This window comes from Oncorhynchus keta, unplaced genomic scaffold, assembly GCF_023373465.1.
Source record: "Oncorhynchus keta strain PuntledgeMale-10-30-2019 unplaced genomic scaffold, Oket_V2 Un_contig_20308_pilon_pilon, whole genome shotgun sequence".
Lineage (NCBI taxonomy): Eukaryota > Metazoa > Chordata > Actinopteri > Salmoniformes > Salmonidae > Oncorhynchus > Oncorhynchus keta.
In genome coordinates, this window is record NW_026281932.1 from 1 (window position 1) to 11,735 (window position 11,735).

The 11,735-nt window shown below is 38.4% G+C and overlaps 1 long non-coding RNA gene across 8 annotated transcripts; it reads right to left on the reverse strand.

Annotated features, from left to right (window-relative positions):
* Window positions 1-3,702: 3,702 nt before the first annotated feature.
* Window positions 3,703-11,378, reverse strand: LOC127920705 (uncharacterized). 8 transcript variants are annotated; one of them, XR_008107068.1, is made up of 5 exons: window positions 11,195-11,378; window positions 4,776-4,880; window positions 4,601-4,740; window positions 4,216-4,425; window positions 3,703-3,937 (listed from the first exon to the last, which is right to left on the reverse strand). It is a non-coding gene; the product is annotated as an uncharacterized LOC127920705 (long non-coding RNA). The 8 variants fall into 8 exon arrangements; XR_008107066.1 differs by having other exon boundaries at window positions 4,216-4,285; window positions 4,531-4,635; window positions 4,671-4,880; XR_008107067.1 differs by having other exon boundaries at window positions 4,216-4,285; window positions 4,321-4,425; window positions 4,601-4,880.
* Window positions 11,379-11,735: the final 357 nt, after the last annotated feature.

Consider the following 11,735-nt stretch of genomic DNA (forward strand, 5'->3'; position numbering starts at 1 on the left):
AGTGTACTTCGTTCAGTTGCGTATTGCTTGTATGTGTACTCTACCACCTTTAATGGGCCTGTATGTGTACTCTACCACCTTTAATGGGCCTGTATGTGTTCTCTACCACCTTTAATGGGCCTGTATGTGTTCTCTACCACCTTTAATGGGCCTGTATGTGTACTCTACCACCTTTAATGGGCCTGTATGTGTACTCACCACCTTTAATGGGCCTGTATGTACCTTCACCTTTAATGGGCCTGTATGTACTCACCACCACTTTAATGGGCCTGTATGTGTACCACCTTTAATGGGCCTACCACAATCTTAATGGGCCTGTATGTGTTCTCTACCACCTTTACTGGCCTGTATGTACTTCCCCACCACCTTTAATGGGCCTGTATGTGTACTTCACTACCTTAATGGGCCTGTATGTGTACTCTACCACCTTTAATGTACCTGTATGTGTGTACTCTACCACCTTTAATGGGCCTGTATGTGTACACCGCACCTTCTCAAATGGATAATTTTTAATCTTCTATGGATTGATATAAATTCTACTTTATACAAATCTATTTAATTTGCATGTATTTAAAAATCACAATATTTGAATATTTCCTATTACTTAACGTTATATGAAGATATATATTTATCGAGGTTTTTAATGCAAAATTTCATTGTTTTTCCTTGTATGTACTAAAGTGTTGGAGCTGGTAAGTGTATTGTCCTGTTGTAGTAAAACATTGAGAAGCAGAGGAGGTACTTTGATCTGCTGAAGTTTAAAGTGCCTGCAACGTCTAGCATATAACAATAAACTTAATTCAAATAACCTGGGGTTGTCTCGTCCTCAGTCTGTCTAGTGAATAGAGGTGAACAATGCTACAGGTTTCCAGGGGACTGTCTCCATCTGCTGGTGTTAACTGGTATTTTGTAAATGCAGAAGCCCTTCTCGAGGCAGACCTGTTCTACAGCTGCATCATTGGTCATTTTATATACTTTATGTATTTGTTGGCTATTTCGAAATTACAAATAAACTGTATAATAAATCATGTGACATAAAGCCTAGCATGAACTATCATTGCAGTATGGTGCCAAAGTTAGAGGAACCACAAAATATCTGCTGCCGTTATGTTGAGTTACAACAGTGTGTGTGTGTGTGTGTGTGTGTGTGTGTGTGTACTGCAGTGGTACGTGTTAGTTATTGGCCTGGGTTAATAGAAGAGCTTGTAAAGCTGGTCTTTTTAATTGGCTACATTTCATATCATTTTCTTTACCTGCTGGTTTTAATGGGCTGTTCTAGCTGGTAGCTTGAAACCATATAGACTAGCATATAGACTACCATATAGACTAGCATATAGCCCATATAGACTAGCATATAGCCCATATAGACTACCATATAGACTAGCATATAGCCCATATAGACTACCATATAGCCCATATAGACTAGCATATAGCCCATATAGACTAGCATATAGCCCATATAGACTAGCATATAGCCCATATAGACTAGCATATAGCCCATATAGACTACCATATAGCCCATATAGACTAGCATATAGCCCATATAGACTAGCATATAGCCCATATAGACTAGCATATAGCCCATATAGACTAGCATATAGCTCATATAGACTACCATATAGCCCATATAGACTAGCATATAGCCCATATAGACTACCATATAGCCCATATAGACTACCATATAGCCCATATAGACTACCATTTAGAATACCATATAGCCCATACAGACTAGCATATAGCCCATATAGACTACCATATAGCCCATATAGACTACCATATAGACTAGCATATAGCCCATATAGACTAGCATATAGCTCATATAGACTAGCATATAGACTACCATATAGACTAGCATATAGCCCATATAGACTAGCATATAGCCCATATAGACTAGCATATAGCCCATATAGACTAGCATATAGCCCATATAGACTACCATATAGCCCATATAGACTACCATATAGCCCATATAGACTAGCATATAGCCCATATAGACTAGCATATAGCCCATATAGACTACCATATAGCCCATATAGACTAGCATATAGCCCATGTAGACTACCATATAGACTAGCATATAGCCCATATAGACTACCATATAGCCCATAGACTAGCATGTAGCCCATATAGACTACCTAATATACCTTAGACTATCATATAGACTACCAGATATACTACCACAAAAACTACCATATACAGTTGAAGTCTGAAGTTTACATACACATTAGCCAAATACATTTAAACTAATTTTTTAACCATTCCTGACATTTAATCCTAGTACAAATTCCCTGTCTTTGGTCAGTTAGGATCACCACTTTATTTTAACAATGTGAAATGTCAGAATTATAGTAGAATGACTTATTTCAGCTTTTATTTCTGCTTGGGGTCATTGTCCATTTGGAAGACCCATTTGCAACCAAGCTTTAACTTCCTGACTGATGTCTTGAGATGTTGCTTCAATATATCCACGTTATTTTCCTGCCTCATGAAGCCATCTATTTTGGGAAGTGCACCAGTCCCTCCTGCAGCAAAGCACCCCCACAACATGATGCTGACACCCCGTGCTTCACGGTTGGGATGGTGTTCTTTGGCTTGCAAGCCTCCCCCTTTTTCCTCCTCACATAACTATGGTCATTATGGCCAAACAGTTCCATTTTTGTTTCATCAGACCAGAGGACATTTCTCCAAAAAGTACAATCTTTGTCCCCATGTGCAGTTGCAAACTATAGTTTGACTTTTTTGACTTTTTAATGGTGGTTTTGGATCAGTGGCTTCTTCCTTGCTGAGTGACCTTTCAGGTTATGTCGATATAGGACTCGTTTTACTGTGGGTATAGATACTTTTTTACCTGTTGCCTCCAGCATCTTCATAAGGTCCTTTGCTGCTGTTCTGGGATTCATTTGCACTTTTCTCACCAAAGTACGTTCATCTCTAGGAGAGAGAACGCGTCTCCTTCCTGAGCGGTATGACAGCTGCGTGGTCCCATGGTGTTTATACTTGCGTACTATTGTTTGTACAGATGAACGTGGAACCTTCAGGCATTTGGAAATTGCTCCCAAGGATAAGCCAGACTTGTGGGGGTCTATAATGTTTTCTGGGGTCTTGGCTGATTTCTTTTCATGTCCCATGATGTCAAGCAAAGAGGCACTGAGTTTGAAGGTAGGCCTTGAAATACATCAACAGGTACACCTCCAATTGACTCAAATGATGTCAATTAGCCTATCAGAAGCTTCAAAATCAATGACATAATTTCTGGAATAATCCAAGCTGTTTAAAGGCACAGTCAACTTAGTGTATGTAAACTTCTGACCCACTGGAATTGTGATACAGTGAATTATAAGTGAAATAATCTGTCTGTAAACAATTGTTGGAAAAATTACTTGTGTCATGCAATATGTAGATGTCCTAACCAACTTGCCAAAGCTATAGTTTGTTAACAAGACATTTGTGGAGTGGTTGAAAAAATAGTTTTAATGACTCCAACCTGAGTGTATGTAAACTAGTTTTAATGACTCCAACCTGAGTGTATGTAAACTAGTTTTAATGACTCCAACCTGAGTGTATGTAAACTAGTTTTAATGACTCCAACCTAAGTGTATGTAAACTAGTTAATGACTCCAACCTGAGTGTATGTAAACTAGTTTTAATGACTCCAACCTGAGTGTATGTAAACTAGTTTTAATGACTCCAACCTAAGTGTATGTAAACTAGTGTTAATGACTCCAACCTAAGTGTATGTAAACTAGTTTTAATGACTCCAACCTAAGTGTATGTAAACTAGTTTTAATGACTCCAACCTGAGTGTATGTAAACTAGTTTTAATGACTCCAACCTGAGTGTATGTAAACTAGTTTTAATGACTCCAACCTGAGTGTATGTAAACTAGTTTTAATGACTCCAACCTAAGTGTATGTAAACTAGTTTTAATGACTCCAACCTGAGTGTATGTAAACTAGTTTTAATGACTCCAACCTGAGTGTATGTAAACTAGTTTTAATGACTCCAACCTCAGTGTATGTAAACTAGTTTTAATGACTCCAACCTGAGTGTATGTAAACTAGTTTTAATGACTCCAACCTAAGTGTATGTAAACTAGTTAATGACTCCAACCTGAGTGTATGTAAACTAGTTTTAATGACTCCAACCTGAGTGTATGTAAACTAGTTTTAATGACTCCAACCTAAGTGTATGTAAACTAGTGTTAATGACTCCAACCTAAGTGTATGTAAACTAGTTTTAATGACTCCAACCTAAGTGTATGTAAACTAGTTTTAATGACTCCAACCTGAGTGTATGTAAACTAGTTTTAATGACTCCAACCTGAGTGTATGTAAACTAGTTTTAATGACTCCAACCTGAGTGTATGTAAACTAGTTTTAATGACTCCAACCTAAGTGTATGTAAACTAGTTTTAATGACTCCAACCTGAGTGTATGTAAACTAGTTTTAATGACTCCAACCTGAGTGTATGTAAACTAGTTTTAATGACTCCAACCTCAGTGTATGTAAACTAGTTTTAATGACTCCAACCTGAGTGTATGTAAACTAGTTTTAATGACTCCAACCTGAGTGTATGTAAACTAGTTTTAATGACTCCAACCTAAGTGTATGTAAACTAGTTTTAATGACTCCAACCTAAGTGTATGTAAACTAGTGTTAATGACTCCAACCTAAGTGTATGTAAACTAGTTTTAATGACTCCAACCTAAGTGTATGTAAACTAGTTTTAATGACTCCAACCTGAGTGTATGTAAACTAGTTTTAATGACTCCAACCTGAGTGTATGTAAACTAGTTTTAATGACTCCAACCTGAGTGTATGTAAACTAGTTTTAATGACTCCAACCTAAGTGTATGTAAACTAGTTTTAATGACTCCAACCTGAGTGTATGTAAACTAGTTTTAATGACTCCAACCTGAGTGTATGTAAACTAGTTTTAATGACTCCAACCTCAGTGTATGTAAACTAGTTTTAATGACTCCAACCTGAGTGTATGTAAACTAGTTTTAATGACTCCAACCTAAGTGTATGTAAACTAGTTAATGACTCCAACCTGAGTGTATGTAAACTAGTTTTAATGACTCCAACCTGAGTGTATGTAAACTAGTTTTAATGACTCCAACCTAAGTGTATGTAAACATACCTTAAGGGAAGAATTCGGCAGTACCTGTATGGTTAGTGAGAAAGTCCATATTGCAAATGTACGGTCCCTTACTAGACGTCCGAAATCGTTTGTAAAATTCGCGGACGGCGTCGGGCCGAGCGGCAGGGCCGGACCTACCAGGAAGTCATCAAATGAACGTTGTCGGACATTCGGTTTCCGTTTTACAAAAATAATAAGATTTATGTCATTTTTCCCATGTCCCGGAAATTCCCACAAGAGGGCATAAGCAATCATATGGCTATTGCTACAAAACATCACGATTCACGACGGGGCCTTATCTCGAAAACTGAAAATATTTAGAAGCCGAAACTCGGTGAGCGTAGGGGCGGCATAATGGGCAGTTGGCCCCGAACAAGATGGCGTCTAGGCCTCAACGGTTTTTGAGTTATGGCCATTTATCTGGGATTAAAGGTCCAAAATGAAAATAGAGAAATTATTTTTCCACTTCACGTCAAAGTCAAGGAGCCTCCGGTGTCAATAAAAAAAAGAACCAGCCATTTATCTATCGTCATTTAAGAGAAATCGTACAACGACACCTTGGTGATGTTCACGGATAGGTGTTTTTTTTTTCAACGGTTACAGATCCAGTTGCAGGTTGTTCTTACGAATCTTTTTAAAGTGTGCTGCGGAGCTCTGCGAGATTTCTGTGATTTTCTATGATTTTCTGAAATAACACACACTCACTAAACCCTCCGTAAATAACTCAGTTCTTAACGTAAAGACTTAAAACTCGGGATTCTGTAAAGGCATACCCCAATCATGATATGAGTTTATTTATAGCTTCCTGTGCCAACCGGAAGTGCCTTTAATGGTGTCACAGTGGCAGTTTCCATGGGTTAAAAAGGTCAGATCTTTTCAAAACTTCATATGTGTGACTAGGTAACCCTCATGAACTGTAAATCAGTCATTTCTCCCAGCAGATGTCAAAGAAAAGCTCTCACACGCACACACAGCAAGGATGGAGTGAAAAGTGCGGTTCTTAAAGACACAGAGAGCAGGCAATGGCATAAACATAATGTCTAGGCCGTGCCGAGTTCAACGAGATATCCCGCTTGACCGTAGCTCGCTCGGTCTGAGCGCAGCGACCATTAGAAAAGTAGGCCCAAAATGAAGCCTGCCCCACAACGTCATTTGCTTTTGGGTGACAGTGAGAGAACCGTTAGGGTGAGAAGCACAATTCGACCTCAGGTATGTTCCTAAGGTCCTTCCGATCCGTGCAAGCCTAACGTTGACAGTGTGGCATTAACCCTTAATAGTTAAAAGATGGTGTTTACTTCAAAAAGTTTGCATTGATTTCTCTCCCCATAGGAATACATTGCCTTTACCCCTAAATTCAACCTGAAGTCTATATGGGTTATGAATGCCGTATGAACCTGTCTTTGGTAACAGTCCATCAGGCCAGTATGAGGTCTACCTGTGTTGATTCTAAGCTTCCTGGACCAACCGGAAGTGGTTAAAATCACCCTAAAAGTGTTTTTCCATTACCTGCCTGCAGTTTGATAGACATAGTGCATTCAACCCTGTGTAAATCAGTCAATTCTTAACGTAAGGACTTAAAACTCAGGATTCTGTAAGTTTCTATGTCAATCAAGACATGGGTTTACTTATAGCTTCCTGTGCCAACCGGAAGTGCCTTTAATGATGTCACAGTGGCAGTTTCCAAGGGTTAAAAAGGTCAGATCTTTTTCAAAACTTCATATGTGTGACTAGGTAACCCTCATGAACTGTAAATCAGTCATTTCTCCCAACAGATGTCAAAGAAAAGCTCTCACACGCACACACAGCAAGGATGGAGTGAAAAAGTGCGGTTCTCAAAGACACAGAGAGCAGGCAATGGCATAAACATAATGTCTAGGCCGTGCCGAGTTCAACGAGATATCCCGCTTGACCGTAGCTCGCTCGGTCTGAGCGCAGCGACCATTAGAAAAGTAGGCCCAAAATGAAGCCTGCCCCACAACGTCATTTGCTTTTGGGTGACAGTGAGAGAACCGTTAGGGTGAGAAGCACAATTCGACCTCAGGTACGTTCCTAAGGTCCTTCGATCCGTGCAAGCCTAACCTTGACCGTGTGGCATTAACCCTTAATAGTTAAAAGAAGGTGTTTACTTCAAATAGTTTGCATTGACTTCTCTCCCCATAGGAATACATTGCCTGAACCCCTAAATTCAACCTGAAGTCTATATGGGTTATGAATGCCGTATGAACCTGTCTTTGATGACAGTCCATCAGGCCAGTATGAGGTCTACCTGTGTTGATTCTAAGCTTCCTGGACCAACCGGAAGTGGTTAAAATCACCCTAAAGTGTTTTTCCATTACCTGCCTGCAGTTTGATAGACATAGTGCATTCAACCCTGTGTAAATCAGTCAATTCTTAACGTAAGGACTTAAAACACAGGATTCTGTAAAAGCATAGCCCAGTGAGGATATGTGTTGACTTATAGCTTCCTGTGCCAACCGGAAGTGCCTTAATTGGTGTCTCAGGGGCTGTTTCGAGGGGTTAAAAAGTCAGATCTGTCCAAAACTTCATATGTGTGATTAGGCAACCCCCATGAACTGTAAATCAGTCATTTTTCCCATAAAATTTCAAAGGAAAACTAAATCACACAGACACACAACTTGGAAGGAGGGACGTATTGGGGGTTGTAGAGACAGACAGTGCCTCCAATAGTTAGCTTTGTTCGAGCTAAAAAGAACCGTCAGACCTAGAGTTCCGAAACTTTAGAAACCTGTTCTAGACCTCGGGTCGATAGTGCGTGGTGAGTTAGGTGGCTCTAGAAGGTTCTCGGACCGAGAAATAGCCTTGTACATTTGCAATGATTTCAATTCATTTTGACCATTACGAAAATGGCGACATTTAGAAAAGTCTCAGAGACACAAGACTAGGTGCATTGGAACCGGCTCGGCCCATAGAGACGGACCCCAACGTTTCGGTCCGATAGCTCATTCAAGGACCCCATAGCAAGGCATGGAAAAAGTGGATTTTCAGCACCAATTAGGGTTTTACTCGGGCACCGAAGGACCTATCGAGCCGAAACTCGGGATTCGGGGTCGCCTCACATAGGCCTTCACATAATGTCTGACCTGGACCCGCAGCTAGAACGTAACTATGTGTTTTACGTTTTTATTATGTTTTAAACTAAAGGCGCTGTGAATTATGGGCCTGCTCTGACATATATGATAGTTGGCTTCTAAATGAGTTGGAAAAAGTGGGTTTGGTGTCAATTGGTATCAGTTTGGTGTCAAAATGACATCTAATTGACTGATGGACACTGACTTGCTAGTTGACTTTTGTACATTAGCAATATGTTTAAACGGAGAGGGACCATCACCAAAAGTGACATTCTGAAATCAACCCTAACGAGCCATGGAGATGAACCAGAATCACTGCCCAGCTATCCCGAGTTCATCGGGCCAGTCAATTTCACATTCCTGCAGGATTTTTATAGCATGACAAATTCGTGATGGTACCTGCCACATCACTGCCCGGCCATCCTGTGTTCCCAAAGCATTAATATCAGAATGACCGGTAAATGCATTCACAACCAAAAGTTACCAGGTGCCTATTTTCAATCACCAATGCACAACATGCGTATCCATCAGAATATTTTAAACAGTCCATCAGGACTGCCCCCAGGGCCGTAGTAGGGTACTCCCATAGCGGGCATGGATAATCAGTCCCAGTAAATGCATTTACAACCATATTTTAATTTTGGGTTACCAGTTGCACAACAATGCACGTGCATTTGCAATATGATTCTATAGTGAAAAAACATCACCTAATGGACATGATGAAATCAACACAACAAGTGATGGAAATGTACAACTATCACTGCTCGGCCATCCTGTGTTCATCAGACCAGTCAATTTCACATTCCTGCAGGATTTTATAGCATGACAAATTCGTGATGGTACCTGCCCATTGAACCATATTGCAAATGCACAGTGACTTTGCAAAGTGATTCTATAGAAAACATAAACAAATGGACATGATGAAATCAACACAACAGGTGATGGAAATGTACAACTATCACTGCTCAGCCATCCTGTGTTCATCAGACCAGTCAATTTTGCATTTTTGAGCATGTCAAATTTCATATGGTAAATGCACATTGAAACATATTGCAAATGCGTGCACTTGCAATATGATTCTATAGTGAAAAAACATCACCTAATGGACATGATGAAATCAACACAACGAGTGATGGAAATGTACAACTATCACTGCTCGGCCATCCTGTGTCCATCAGACCAGTCAATTTTGCATTTTTGAGCATGTCAAATTTCATATGGTAAATGCACATTGAAACATATTGCAAATGCGCGCACTTGCAATATGATTCTATAGTGTAAAAACATCACCTAATGGACATGATGAAATCAACACAACGAGTGATGAAATGTACAACTATCACTGCCCGGCCATCCTGTGTTCCCATAGCGAGCATTAATATCAGAATGACCGGTAAATGCATTTACAACCATATTTTTATTTTTGGGTTACCAGTTGCACAACAATGCACGTGCATTTGCAATATGATTCTATAGTGTAAAAACATCACCTAACGGAGATGATGAAATCAACACAACAGTGATGGAAATGTACAACTATCACTGCTCGGCCATCCTGTGTTCATCAGACCAGTCAATTTTGCATTTTTGAGCAAGGTCAAATTTCATATGGTAAATGCACATTGAAACATATTGCAAATGCACGTGCACTTGCAATATGATTATATAGTGAAAAAACATCACAAAATGGACATGATGAAGTCAACACAACGAGTGATGGAAAGGAACAACTATCACTGCCCGGCCATCCCGAGTTCATCAGGCCAGTCAATTTTGCATTTCTGCAGGATTTTTGAGCATGTCAAATTTCTTACGTCATTTGGCCCACAAAAAAATCCTTATGCACAATTTAAAAAAATATATAAAAAAATATGATAATAAAATTGGACAAAAGTATATTCATACAGTTCTTACACATGTGTAATTGACAAAAAAATTGAAAGAATTTCAAAAAACGGTCCAGAAAGCACTTTTTAAGGGTGTGTGAAGTTTTTACAAAATTTTGACATTTTGACTTTTGACTTTTGACTTCCTATGAAATCATATTGGAATTGGACAAAACATATTCCTTATGCGCATGTAAAAAAAAAAAAAAAAATTATGATAATAAAATTGGACAAAAGTATATTCATACAGTTCTTACACATGTGTAATTGACAAAAAATCGAAAGAATTTCGAAAAACGGTCCAGAAAGCACTTTTTATGGGTGTGTGAAGTTTTTTTACAAAATTTTGACATTTTTGACTTTTGACTTTTTGACTTCCTATGAAATCATATTGGAATTGGACAAAACATATTCCTTATGCGCATATAAAAAAATTAAAAAAAATTATGATAATAAAATTGGACAAAGTATATTCATACAGTTCTTACACATGTGTAATTGACAAAAAATCGAAAGAATTTCGAAAAACGGTCCAGAAAGCACTTTTTATGGGTGTGTGAAGTTTTTACAAAATTTTGACATTTTGACTTTTGACTTTTTGACTTCCTATGAAATCATATTGGAATTGGACAAAACATATTCCTTATGCGCATATAAAACAAATTAAAAAAATTATGATAATAAAATTGGACAAAAGTATATTCATACAGTTCTTACACATATTGTAATTGACAAAAAAATCGAAAGAATTTCGAAAAACGGTCCAGAAAGCACTTTTTTAAGGGGTGATAAGTTTTTGAAAAAAGTTCATTTTTCAAAATTTTACTTTTGGACATTAATTTGGGTTACATATCCAATATGAAAAACCCCGGTGGAGCGCATTTGCCCCCTGTTGAATTTTTAAAGTGTTACAACTGGCAATTACCATATGGCATTTGCAATACACTTTGGATGAATCAACGCCGAATTGGGTGGTATTGGCCAATGTGTATATGGTTTGTCCGATGCCAATGACATGCCATTCATTTTTGTCCAATACAGGGGGGTATTCCCTTACTAGTGTTAATGACTCCAACCTAAGTGTATGTAAACTAGTTTTAATGACTCCAACCTAAGTGTATGTAAACTAGTTTTAATGACTCCAACCTGAGTGTATGTAAACTAGTTTTAATGACTCCAACCTGAGTGTATGTAAACTAGTTTTAATGACTCCAACCTGAGTGTATGTAAACTAGTTTTAATGACTCCAACCTAAGTGTATGTAAACTGAGTTTTAATGACTCCAACCTGAGTGTGTATGTAAACTAGTTTTAATGACTCCAACCTGAGTGTATGTAAACTAGTTTTAATGACTCAACCTCAGTGTATGTAAACTAGTTTTAATGACTCCAACCTGAGTGTATGTAAACTAGTTTTAATGACTCCAACCTGAGTGTATGTAAACTAGTTTTAATGACTCCAACCTAAGTGTATGTAAACTAGTTTTAATGACTCCAACCTGAGTGTATGTAAACTAGTTTTAATGACTCCAACCTGAGTGTATGTAAACTAGTTTTAATGACTCCAACCTCAGTGTATGTAAACTAGTTTTAATGACTCCAACCTGAGTGTATGTAA